Below are 14,090 nucleotides of genomic sequence, written 5' to 3' on the forward strand. Positions count from 1 at the left end.
GCATGGTGGGAATAAGGACACAGTAATTTAGGTTTGGAATCCAAATCCTGCCCCCCACCCCATACACATAATCACACTTCCTGTACACCAAAAGGGAAGGGGAGAAACCAGGGAGACAGGTCATGTGGAAACCTGAGCGGGGGACTCTGTGCACATACATCCCCACATGTCTTGCTCAGTCACCCTCATGACAGCACAGCACATGTTAACACAGGCATGTGTTAACGTGGGCATGCACCCGTGCAGTCACACAGGGAACACATGAGTATGTGTGACCTCACAAGTACATGCATCTTCCCCCCACACTTACACGTCCACCCACCCCACCCTGCGCTGAATTCTTGGGCTTGGTCAGACCTCATTAAGCAGTGTAATGTAAAGGTTAAACACACAGACTCTGGCTCCTGACTGCTGGGTTTGCGTGTGTGTGTGTGTGTGTGTGTGTGTGTGTGTGTGTGTGTTTTGTTTTGTTTTGTTTTTTGGCTGCGCTGCAGGGCTTCTGGGATCTTAGTTCCCCAGCCAGGGATTGAACCTGCTCCCTTGACATTGAAATCACAGAGTCCTAACCACTGGACAACCAGGGAATTCCCTGACTGCTGGGTTTGAATCCACACCAGCTGTGTGACTGGGCAAATCCTCTCAGCTTTCTGTGCCTTGACTTCCCCATCTGCAAATGAGAGCAATAATAGTATCTACTCCCTGAGGGTGTTAGTATCAGGAATTTTATATATAGCACATATATAATGTTGATCCTTCAACATTGATCCTTCAATGTGATGTTGTATCCTTCATCCAACTCATCAGCTTCTCCAGAGGCAGACTCAGAGATGGAGCTTGGCATGCAGAACTGTATTAAGAGTTGTTCCTGGCACCAACACCTGTGGAAAGGAAAGGAAGAAAGCAGGAATGGGTAGAGGGAAGAGTTGGGCTGTAATGCAGTCTCAGTGGAGGCCTCAGCCAACCCTCTGGAGAGCTCTGAAGCTGCGACGGTCCATCACAGTTGTCCTGAGTTGACATGAGGGGGCTGAGCAGTTATAGCTGCATTTACCAGTCCAAGAACATGAGCTACCCTGAGAAAGGGGCATGACCTTGGTGCAATGGCTCCCTTCAACTGCGAGTAAGCCACAGAGAGGACTCAGCCATGACCTGTCAGCCACCAACACCAGGGAAATGTATACCTCAGTTGCAAAGGGGCATCAGGACAGTGCACCACAGCATCTGCTACACAGCCCCCAGACCACAGCCAGGGGAGGGGGCATTCTCCCCTCCTCTCATCTCTGGACTCCAAACAAGGACCCTGAAAATAGTGAATCAAGGAACAGGAACCTCAACTTTCCCTGACTTGGACCAGGGTGTTCGCTTTTGCCTCTGAATTCCATGGCACCTTATTCAAACCTCAGGACCCTATATAGCACATCCTTGAATAATAGTAAGTGGTGTTAACATTAAGGAGCATTTGCCCAATAGATATGAACCAGCTGAGTATCTTAAATGGATGAACTCATTTAACAATTACAACAACTCTATGAGGTGAATATAATACTGTTATCTGTACTTTACTGGTGAAGAAACTAAGACACCAGAGAGGCTAAGTAGTTTGCCTAAGGTCACAGAGTTTGTGTGGGGTGGAGCCAGGATTCTAATTTGGAGAGTCTGATTCCAGCACTCAAGTGTTAACCAGCATGCCCCTGTGCCTAGTGGTTAGTGTTAGCATGGATGATGTATATCCATGGATGGATGGATGGATGGATGGATGGATGGATGGATGGATGGATGGATGGACAGACAGAGAGAAGGACTGGCAAATGGATGAACAAATCAATGGATATATGAATGCATGAATGGATGAATGGATGGGTGGAGAGTTGAATGGACAGATGGATGAATGGACAGATGGATGGATAGATGGATGGATGGATGGATGGATGGATATCTAGTGTCCTGGCCTCCTTGGAATTTTCCATTCTAGTAGCTGCTTCCCCATTAGAGCAACTGGGTCCACATGAGCAGGGAGTGTGGTCCAGGCCTGAGCAAGGAAGACAGATCTAGACCTTCACCTCCTGTAGCTCTGACCTTTAACCAAGTGATGATGGGACTATGTAACAGAAGGAGACCTCAGAAGCAATGGCAGAATCCCAGGCTTGCCATCTCTGTGGCTGGGGAGAGCCTACCTGTCTGGGCTACAGAGGTCTCATCTGTAAAATGCAGTGACTGGAACTTCTAGGTCAGACACCCTACAATTCTTTGAAGTGAGAACTCAGGCTAAGGCCCTTAGTCCTCTTTCACCTGTGGAGACCAGCCAATTCTAATTTATTTCTTCCAGGCACCATCTCCTTCTTTACCGCCTGTTTTCTCAGGCTTTCCCCAGAATGCACTGCTTTTTAAAGCATTTTTCTTCTCCTCTTCTATCACCTCTTTTCTGTTCATCTGAATACTTCATGCTCCCAACCATGGAATGGCCATTGCTGAACATGCACTGGGGCTGCCCGATTTCCTCCCTGTCTGGGCATGTGGGTGCTTAACTGCTATTTCCTTTTTTTAATGACTGACAGGCAGCACCCAGCCCTGGAGGGGAGATGCACAGCTGGAGCTGTGGTTCTGAGAGACTCTGAATCTTGCTGGAACCAAAAAGCCCCACAGGAAGATTTTCTAAGGGAAAGAATTTTGGAACTCCTACAGTCTTAACTCCCTGGATTAGTGCCCTGTGACCAGACAATGGAGCATAGGGGAAAAAAGTTCAGCAATCTGGGCTTAGGCTCTTTCTCTGACTTTGGGCAATTCACATCTCTTTTCTGCCTCAGTTTTTTAAATCTGTAAAATGAGAGCTTGATCAGTCTATGAATTACACAAAGGGAAGCAGATTACCTGGTTCAAACCTCAGCCGAACCACTTACCAGTTACGTGACCTTGGGAATGACATTTACTTCTCTAAGCCTCAGTTTCCTCATCTGTAAAATGGGGATGGTAAGACCACCCACTTCATAGGGTTCTTGTAAGAAGTAAATGAGATAATGTGTGTACAGTGCAAAGCACAAAGTAAACACTTATTAATTGGTGGAGGCTGCTGCAATGTTAGAGAAGAGAAAGAAAGGAGCTAGCTGGCAGCAGACAGGCAGAGATATATATTTAAACTCCAGGTGTTCACACCCAATCTTACCAAGCTGAACCCTCCCCCACTCCAGAATGCCTGTGCCCTTCATACAGAGTGAAACAGACAGGACATTTCAGAGATTGTGGGTGGGGATGTAAGGAAAGGTAACACTTGAGAAATATTGGACAATGCTTTTTTAAAAAATATATTTATTTATTTATTTTGGCTGCGCCAGGTCTTAGTTGCAGCATGCGGGCTTCTTAGTTGCAGCATGCATGCGGGATCAAGTTCCCCGATTAGGGATGGAACCTGGGCCCCCTGCACTGGGATTGCGGAGTCTTACCCATTGGACCACCAGGGAAGTCCCTGGACAATGCTTTTAAAGTACCTGAAAAATGAGTATTGCCTTTAGCCCAATAACTCCGCTGCTGAGATACAAGGACGTTATTTGACATAGAAGAAAAAATGTAAGTATAAAGTGCTCATCTGAGTTGTTTATAATCACAAAAACTTGGAAACAACTTTGCCGTCTTTAAGAGGGGAATGTTTGAGTGAAGGATATTTTGTAACTATTAAAATTATAGGGAATTCCCTGGCGGTCCAGTGGTTAGGACTCCGCGCTTTCACTGCCGTGGGCTGGGGTTCAATCCCTGGTCAAGGAATTAAGATCCCGCAAGCTCCGTGGCTCGAGGAAGGGGAGCAAACAAAATTAAACAACTATATTTGCAAGTCGTTTATAACAACATAGAAAAGCATATAAAAATAAGCTAATGAATAAAGGGAAAATACAAATTTACATATATAGAAGGAATGGTGTTGAAAAAAACAAAATCAACTCCCCATAGAAAATGCTGCAGGGAAGCATTCAAAGTTTATACACTAAAATGTAAACAGTAGTTATTTCTGAATAGTAGGGTTTGAGTGGTATTTACTTCTTAACTTTTCTACAAATATATCCTTTGTGTATATTTTTCCACTAGTACATTTTTCAGAGTTAAAAAAAAAAACTTTAGAAAGAAAACTATAAGGAAATAAACCAAAATGTTAACAGTGGTTGTCTTTGGATGGTATAGGGGATTATATTTTCTTTAATCAACATTGAATTTCTTTAATGAACTTTGTGTTTACTTAATGAATATTGTACTTTCTTTAATGAAAATATATTAGAATTATATATAGCTAAACTACATTTTTGTTAACTAGTTTAAAATTATGAATATAACGTGTCACATTAAAAGAAAAATTCAATCAGTACACAAAAGTATCAGGTGAAAGTAAAAGTTCTTGGACCTCTCTTTATCCCTTAGTTTCTTTCCCCAAAAGTAACTGTTACTAGTTTCATGTGTGTTCTTCCAGAAGTTTTCTGTGCATATACACTTAGATATGATTATCCATTAAAATATATATATAGAGAGAGAGAGAGAGAGAGAGAGAGAGAAAGAGAGATTCACACAATATAAATGATTCTGAAACGTGCTTTGTTATTCAATACAGTATAGATTTTTGGGTATCTTTGCATGTATGATATTCTACTGCAATAACTACAAAACATTCCACTGTAATGTGACATTATAATTTATTTAATTAATCCTGACTGATGACCATCAAGGTTGATGATGAACATCAAGAGTGTTGCTAGCTTTTGCTTTTATAAACACTGCTGCAATGAACATATTTGTTTATAATATTTAACTTTTTCCCACTCATGTGACTATATCTGTAGATAGAATTTTATTTTATTATTATTATTTTTTTTGCCACACTGTGTGGCCTGTGGGATCTTAGTTCCCCAACCAGGGATCAAACCCTCGTCCTTGACAGTGAAAGTGCGGAGTCCCAACCACTGGACCACCAGAGAATTCCCTGTAGAATAGAATTTTATTTTATTTATTTAAAAATAAATTTATTTATTTTTGGCTGTGTTGGGTCTTCGTTGCTGTGTGCCGACTTTCTCTAGTTGCGGGGAGCGGGGGCCACTCTTCGTTGTGGTGTGCGGGCTTCAGTAGTTGTGGCTCGCAGGCTGTAGAGTGCAGGCTCAGTAGTTGTGGTGCACGGGCTTAGTTGCTCCATGGCATGTGGGATCTTCCCGGACCTGGGCTCGAACCCGTATCCCTGCATTGGCAGGTGGATTCTTAACCACTGCGCCACCAGGGAAGTCCCAGAATAGAATTTTAGATATGGAATTGCTGAGGCCCAATGGTTTGTGTATTTGAAATTTCAAGATATAAGGTATTTAAAAAAAAAGATAGAAGGGCTTCCCTGGTGGTGCAGTGGTTGGGAATCTGCCTGCCAATGCAGGGGACACGGGTTCAAGCCCTGGTCTGGGAAGATCCCACATGCCGCGGAGCAGCTAAGCCCGTGAGCCACAACTACTGAGCCTGCGTGTCTGGAGCCTGTGCTCCGCAACGGGAGAGGCCGCGACAGTGAGAGGCCCGCGCACCGCGACGAAGAGTGGCCCCCACTCGTTGCAACTGGAGAAAGCCCTCGCACAGAAACGAAGACCCACCACAGCCAAAAATAAATAAATCAATTAAAAAAAAAAAGATAGAAGATATTGCCATCCAGCAACATAAATAGATATATACATTTATAATATTTAAATATATTTAAATATTATATAAATATATAATGTATTTATATAATGTATAATATATAATGGATTTATAAAATATGAAATATACATTATATAAATATATGTATGTTTATATACATATATATTTATACAAATTTAAATATATATACTATATGTATATAAAACACATGAAAAGACAAATGGAAGAAAACCTCAATATGTTAAGTAGTGCCAAAAGTGTTTGTGCAGTATAAGTATGCAAAATAAACAAAAACAAAACCGAAAAACTTTGTGCAGAAATAAATCATCAAAGGCTATATACCTAAATATTAAAAGTGATTTTCTTTGTGTGGGATCATGGGTAGTTTTATTTCAGTGTTTTACACAGAATATAAATTTCTTTTCTAATCAGAAAACAGTATCACAGATATTATGAAAAGTACCTCTTTTTTAATTACAAAAGGCAATACATAGTCATTGAACTAAGTCAAAAATAAAGAACTGTGTTAGAAATAATGTTAATAATGTCCTCCTCACGTCCAAATTCACTCCCTGAGGTTAACAATGTTGAAGGCCTGGTGAGAATACTTCCATACGCCTTTTCTAGAGCAGGTTATTTTTACACCGGAAAAGAAAGAATGAATAAAAGACCTTAAAAAAAATTTTTTTTTTCAAATTAGGACCTCCACTGCCCTTTTGCAGACCATCCCCTCCCTACCACCCACTCTGCCAAACTGTGCGCCCTCTTTCCACGTCCAAACTTGCCTTCAAAGAAACCCACTTGGGGTCCAGCTCCCCAGGGGCACCTGCGCCTCTGCCTTGGTGCAGCCCCACGCCCGCCGGGCCCGGGCCTGGGAGAGTCAGGCTCCCCGCCCTGGGCGGCGAGGGGCTGGGCCCAGCGGGCCCAGGGCTGCCGGCGAGGCCTCCCTCCCACGTGGGTGGAGCCTGTGCCCAGCCTCCCTCCCGCCCGCTTTCTCTAGGAGTAATTAAGAGTGAAATCCTCCTCCTGGTGACCCCGGTGCTCCTGGCCCGGGCTGATTTACACATGAAAGGTCTACGGAGGGCCTGGGCTTTCTCCTTTTCACGTTCACAATGAGGCGCGGCCTATAAATAAAACCTCTCTGAGAAACGAGAGGCTTCAAAAATGTCTTTGTGTGTGTGTGTGTGTGTGTGTGTGTGTGTGTGTGTGTGTGTGTGTGTGTGTGTGAGAGAGAGAGAGAGAGAGAGAGAGAGAGAGAGAGAGAGAGGGAGACACGGAGAGAGAGAGAGGGAGAGAGGGAGACACGGAGAGAGAGAGAGAGAGACCACAGAAACAGGAGAATGAAAAAGGGACATCCACTTAAGAGTTGGTATTTTTTATTGAGTGCTTACTCTGTGCTTGGCCTCCTCACATCGCTCTTGTAAGACAGACATGATGGTGCCTATTTTATAGATAAGAAACTGAGGTTCAGGGAGGGGAAGACCTGCCCCAGGTCCCACAGTGAATAAGGGGGAAAGCTTGGGCTCGGGAAGTGGGTTGAGCATGAGATACAAATGGTGTCCTAGGCCTCCATTATGATGGTTACAGGACTGTATGGATTTGTCAAAACTCATGGGACTATACACTAAAAAGAGAGAATTTTACTCTATGTAAAGCATACTGTAATAACCCTGACTTCAAAAAGGTAAAAGAAAAAAAAAACATACACCCACAAAAAAACCAAAGGTGCCCATGGGTCAAGGGTGAGGTCCCCTGGCTGCTTGGGGATTTTCTGTACCCTTCCATCTAGCAGGGCTGTTTCCTTATACCTCTGTATCCTCATACTTCTGTATCCTCAGGCTCAGGGCCTGATATTGGAGAAATGTAGATACTAGGGAAATGTTTGCTTGCTTCAATGAATGAATGAACTAAATAATTCTCTCTGGATCCATTTCTCCATCTACAAAATGAGAAATTGATGAAACACTAAGGTGAGCTCCTGCTAATCAGCTCAGAGGTCACCTCCTCAGGGAAGCCTTCCTAGATCCCCTCCCACTCTCAGGCTGGATCTGGTGCCTCTTCTGGGCTCTCACAGAGCCAGGTTATACTCCCATCTCTGCACTGATCACACTGTATGTTATTTCTTGGTTCTGTGTGTCCTTCACGTGAATATTCAGGTTCTCTGCGGTAGGGCCTGTGTCTGTTTTGTACTCCCAGTGTGTGGCACATAGCAGGTGGAATGTCTGATGAATTAATGAATTAATGTATTTATTAGTTCTGGTCTGAGGTCCAAAATTGAATCATGCTGGTGTTGGCTGGAGCTGGGCAAGGGTCTAAAGCAGCAGAAACGGTCCAGGGCACAGAACCAGGAAATCCCTGTGCAGCAGAGTTGAGTTGAAAGGCCTTACTTCTAGAGCACCAAGAAAACAATCCTGCTGTGGCCTCTGCAGGAAATCCAAGACTCCTCCTGCACCAGGCAGGGGGGCCCGGGAAGAGAACAGTCAGACTCTGGAGAGTAGATGGTTTGGAGCGGGGCTCCCCTGGCACTGGGAGCTGGCAACCTGCCTGCGTCTGTCTGGGGCAGGGTTTGGGGTGGGACACGTGAGGCACATGAATGTTGTCAAGTCCCAGCTCTCCTTCTTCTTAGCTGTCGTTCCGCCTCACCAAGTCTCAGTCTCCATGTCTGTGAAATGGGCAGGGAATAGAATCATACCTACCTCAACGCGTTTATTAGGAGGGCAAAGGGATATAATGAGGTCAAAATGCCTGCTCTTTTGTACTGCTGAGAAAGATTTTCAACCCCCTAACATGTTTTCCCTTTTCTCCCAGATGTATTTCACCCTAATTAGAGAGGCCTCTTGTGAGTTCCTAATAATATTAACTCTTCCTAAGGTTTATTGGGTGTCTGCTGTGCATCAGGCACTGTTCTTAGTTGCTGCACATGGGATCTTCATTGCTGTGTGCGGGATCTTCATTGCAGCATGGGGATTTTTTTAGTTGCGTCATGTGGGATCTAGTTCCCTGACCAGGGATCGAGCCTGGGCCCCCTGCATTGTGAGCACAGAGTCTTAACCACTGGACCACCAGGGAAGTCCCAAATCTGTTTCACTTAACTCTTACAACTCTGGGCAGCGGGTGTTACCCCCTTTTTACAGGTTGGGAAACCGAGGCTCGGAGAAGGGAAGTAAAGGCTTCAAGTAAAACTACCAGCAAGGCATTCAACTGGGGCAAGAATTTAGACTTACTCGATGAAGTAACTACCCACCAGGATATCGTGGGTAGCAAAGGAATCAGAATAAAAGCACGAAACCTTTACAAAGTGAGGAGGAGATGCCTTGCGGTGGGAGGTAAGGAGTAGAGACTAGGATGTGACTGGTTCATCTCTGGATCCTGGCACACAGTGGGCCCTCAAGAAATCTTTGGTGCTTGGTTGAAGAAATGAGGAGTAATGAATGAATGAATGAAGTGAGAGACTTGGAGCAAGGCCCCTGCTCTCTCTGGACTCAGTTTCCCATCTTTAAGTGGTTAAAGGCTAAGGTTCTCCTACTCAGAAAAATGGGCAAACGTAGACAATTTTGTACTCCATTTCCAGATGTTCACAGAACACCCTCCTGAACCCCCGCAACAGATTCCCTAGGAGAGGGTGATCCATGGAACACTGAGTAGGGAACCCCTGAATGTGAGGATCTGAGGTCCCTCTAGCTGTGATGCTAATAGCTGTAATGATAACAACAAGAGCAATAATAATAGGATTCAGAAGTTTTCGGACACTGACTCTGGGCCAGGCACTGTTACTTCATTTAATCTCTTCACAGCCCTGTGAATAATAATGATGCAGGCATTGTCATTATCATCTCTACTTTGTAGGTGAAGAAATTGAGGCTTAGAAGGACTCATTAACTTGCTCAGGTAGCATGGCCAAGCAGTAGGGGTCCTGGTTTCCAATTCAGCACTGTGGACACCAGAGTTTCAACTCTCCCACCTCCAATCCAGGGGAGTATAAACGTATAAGCCCCATGGGGCTCTTTCAAGGCCAAAATCAAGTTGCTGTATTTGGAGAACATATCAATATAATGCTGGCAACCATTCATTCCTTCAAGCATTCATTTAACAATCATTCATGTGCCAGACACAGACTGGCTAATGGAGCCTCACAATGATCATGGTCCCTCCCCTCAAGCAGCCCCATTTATTGCATCCTTCCTCTGACACCCCCAGCACCAGATTCAGGGTGTGAGCAGCTCCATGGCAGATTCTCAGGCCCAGCTCCAGTCCCTGGAATAAGACTCTCTGAGGTTAGAGCTGGGAATCTGCATCTGACAAGTTTCCCGGGTTGATTCATAGACACTGAGATGTGGGAACTCCTGGATGGAGGGTGAGGTGACCTGGACAAGCAAGCAATTGTTTTTTAAATTTATTTATTTATTGGCTGCATTGGGTCTTCATTGCTGTGCACGGGCTTTCTCTAGCTGTGGTAAGCAGGGGCTACTCTTCATTGTGGTGTGCGGGCTTCTCATTGCTGTGGCTTCTCTTGTTGCAGAGCACGGGCTCTAGGCGCGCAGGCTTCAGTAGTTGTGGCAGGTGGGCTTCAGTAGTTGTGGCTCGTGGGCTCTAGAGTGCAGGCTCAGTAGTTGTGGTGCGCGGGTTTAGTTAGGATCTTCCTGGACCAAGGCTCGAACCCGTGTCCCCTGCATTGGCAGGCGGATTCTTAACCACTGCGCCACCAGGGAAGTCCCAAGCAATTGTTACACAGAGAAAAGTTTTCTCTATGGATTATGGAGGTTGCCGGGGAAGGCTTCTTGGAAGAGGGGACCTTTAAGATGAGACCTGAAGGGTGAGTAGGAGTGAATAGACCAAGGGGAAGGGGAAAGAGACACAGCAAGGAAGAAGCCAGTCTCTGTCTTTAGGGAATTCAGAGGGGGGAAGGGGGGAGTGAGAGGAGAGGGGATGGAAAGTGACAGCAGCTTAGCAGAAGGATGTGCCCAGGGGGCTCTGGGAATGTGGAAAAGGTGCCTGACTCAACCTGGGGAATCAGGGGTGACTCTGCAGAGGAGGTGACTGTTTTCCAACACCCAGGTATAAACATCTGCTTCATCACATCTTGAGTGAAGAGAATGGGCGTGGAAGAGATCCAGGGCTGGTCAGAGGTGTCATCTCCCAGGACGTTAGAGGCCTCTTATCAGCCTAGTAACAGTGGGCGGAAGCCACATCATCCTCTAATCTGGATGCTGTTTTCACCTCCATTGTCAATGCTAAGCCTTTGCTTGTTTGAACTAAGTCCTTCCATCTAGAGTCCTTAGTGCACAGTAGTAAATGGTGGAGGAGAATTCCTTTGAAATGGGACCCGGAGAACACCTGCTTAGATCCACTCAATTACAGAAGAAGCGCAGGATCTCTTCCCTCTTGGAATGACCCTCCTGGACATCATTGATGACTCATATTAGGTGGATAGTAGGACTCTGGCCCTCGCCAGCCTGGATTCAAATCCTCTCCCAGGACTTCCCTGATGGTGCAGTGGTTAAGAATCTGCCTGCCAATGCAGGGAACACGGGTTCGAGCCCTGGTCCGGGAAGATCCCACATGCCACGGAGCAACTAAGCCCGTGGGCCACAACTACTGAGTCTGTGCTCTACAGCCTGCGAGCCACACCTACTGAAGCCCGAGTGCCTAAAGCCCGTGCTCCACAACAAGAGAAGCCACCGCAATGAGAAGCCCGCGCACCGCAACGAAGAGTAGCCCCCGCTTGCCACAACTAGAGAAAGCCCGTGCACAGCAGCGAAGACTCAACACAGCCAAAAATAAATAAATAAATAAATTTATTTTAAAAAAATCTCCTCCCAGCCATTTTCTAATGACCTGTCCTCGTACTATGTTACTTGACCTTTTGATGCCTCAATTTTCTCCTCTGGCAAAGGAGGCTACTAACAGTACTTACTATCTCCAAAGTGTTATTTTGAGAATGGAATGAATTTTCCTATGAAATGCTTAGAAGAGTGCCTGGCACACAGCAGGACCTCAGAAAATGTTGCGTAGGGACTTCCCTGGTGGTGCAGTGGTTAAGAATCCGCCTGCCAGTGCAGGCCACACAGGTTCGAGCCCTGGTCCGGGAAGATCCCACATGCCGTGGAGCAACTAAGCCCGCGAGCCACAACTACTGAGCCTGCCCTCTAGTGCCTGTGAGCCACAACTCTGAGCCTGCATGCCACAACTACTAGCGCCCGTGCTCCACAACAAGAGAAGCCACCACAAGGAGAGGCCCTTACACCACAATAAAGAGTAGCCCCCGCTCCTGCAACTAGAGAAAGCCTGTGCGCAGCAAGGAAGACCCAAAGCAGCCAAAAATAAATAAATAAAATAAATTTATTTTTTAAAAAGTTGGTAATTAATAAGAAACAAAAGCACAGATTATGATTTGTGCTATAAAAAAAATGACAGTGGCTATAAAGAAAGAGGAGCTCTTTTAGAGAGAGTGACCAGGGAAGACCTCTCCAAGAGGGCTGATATTTAAGGGGAGGCATATCACATGACAAGTTGGGAGAAGAGGGTTCCAGGAAAGGGGCACAGCGTTTGCAAAGGCCCTGAGGTGGGAATGAGGTTGGCTTGTTCAAGGAAAAAGAAAGCTGATACAGCTGGAGTGTGATCCTATTCTTTTTGTTGTCATCTTCCAGCTGAAGAAAGGAGGCTCAGAGAAAGCAAATGACTTGCCCCAGGGCACACAGGAAGTGCTGGCGGCAAGATTTGAACCTGGGTTCAGTTTGATCCAGGAATTTTATTTTTTCCAGCAGTGTTCAAGTTCATTCAATGTTTACAAACTTGAAAGGAGACCTAGAGTCTGATGTAAACCTGGAGTCTGATGTAAGCCTGAGAATGGGGCTCCATCCCTGGTGAGGTTTAAATAGACCTCCTCTCCATCAGAGTCATTGGTGCCAATGACTGCCAACTTCACAGAAAATGTGTAATGTTGGGGTCAATGCTGTGTGCATAACTACGGGGTGGGGTGTAGGCTACAAAATAATAAAAGAAACAAAATAAGAAACAAAAAAAGAAACAAAATAAGAAAAGAAGCGGTATCCTCACAGGCAGGCAGGTGAGCCTTGTCTTCCTCCCCTGCAAAGTCTACAAATGGAAACAAGGTTATAGGTGTCATTTAAATCAGCAATGGTTCTAAAGGATGGGCCGATGGGGAACTCTTACCTTCTAATTTATTTCTGTCTGAAGTTTTTACAGTTGGCATTTTGTCAACAGAAGAGGAACAACAACATCAAAATAATAATAAAAATCTTCAGTGAATTCCCTGGTGGTCCAGTTATTAGGACTCTGTGTTTCCACTGCAGGTGGCATGGGTTCGATCCCTGATCAGGGAACTAAGATCTCACATGCCACGCGGCCAAAAAATTAATAATAATGCAATTATACTCCAATAAAGATGTTTAAAAAATTAATAATAATAGTAAAAATAATAAAAATCTGGAACGTGAAAAAAATTTTAGAACAATTAGTATTTATTACTGTGCAGCTTGGCATGGGAAATGCAGACAGTGGGTGACTGTCTGGGTGCAGTTTAGGATGTAGCTGTGGGGCACACGAAATTGTTAGATAAACACAGAAGACATGGACTTCCCTGGTGGTCCAGTGGTTGCGACTCCGCGCTTCCAATGCAGGGGGCGCGGGTTTGATCTCTGGTCAAGGAACTCAAATCCCATATGCTGAGCCACGCGGCCAAAAATAACCCCCAAAAAACACAGAAGACATGATGTTACATTGTATGGTAGAGACCGAAAGTTGTGTCAAAAATTTAAAAAGCAGAATCATTTCATTAAAAAAAAAATTAAGCACCTGGTTTGTGTCAGGCACTGGGTTTGGTGTTGGGATACAGGAGTAAGCAAGGTTGACAAGGTCCCTGCTCTCATGAAGCTCCCCAGCTACTTAGAATTTAGTGAGATGAGGAGTGGGAAGAGCATTCCTAGCAGAGGGAACAGCATGAGCAAAGGCCCTGAGGTTGGAAGGGACTTGGCATATTTCAGAAACAAAAAGAAGATTAGCTCAGAGGATGACTGAGGTGTCCTTAGTGAAAATGGTAGCAATAAGCAGTGACTGTATATCCTTCAGGACCTTGAAGGTCAGAGTGAGGTGCTGGGTTTTAACCTCAGGGAACAGGAAGCCATTGAAGGGTTGCAGAGAGGAGAGGTCTAGTCAGACTTGCCCTTTAGAAGAATCACCATAGCTGCCCTATGGAGAAAAGATTGAAGACGGTGAAGCTATAAGGAGATGGACCAACACTCAGGCTAATGCAATAGTCCAGAGGAGAGAGAAGAGTGGCCATGACGAAACAGGAATGGAGAACATTGGACAGACATTTCCAAAGTAAAATCCACTTGGTGATTGACTGTCTGTGAAAATGAAAGAGAAGACAATGAGAAAGATCGCCTCCTAGTTTGTTAGCTTGGGGACTGTGTGGATGGTGGCGT

At 45.1% G+C, this 14,090-nt stretch overlaps 1 non-coding gene across 1 annotated transcript; it reads right to left on the reverse strand.

Moving 5' to 3' along the window:
- Positions 1-8,639: 8,639 nt before the first annotated feature.
- Positions 8,640-8,712, reverse strand: TRNAV-CAC (transfer RNA valine (anticodon CAC)). The gene has a single exon. It is a non-coding gene; the product is annotated as a tRNA-Val (tRNA).
- Positions 8,713-14,090: the final 5,378 nt, after the last annotated feature.

The sequence above is a fragment of the Tursiops truncatus genome, chromosome 13, assembly GCF_011762595.2.
Source record: "Tursiops truncatus isolate mTurTru1 chromosome 13, mTurTru1.mat.Y, whole genome shotgun sequence".
NCBI lineage: Eukaryota > Metazoa > Chordata > Mammalia > Artiodactyla > Delphinidae > Tursiops > Tursiops truncatus.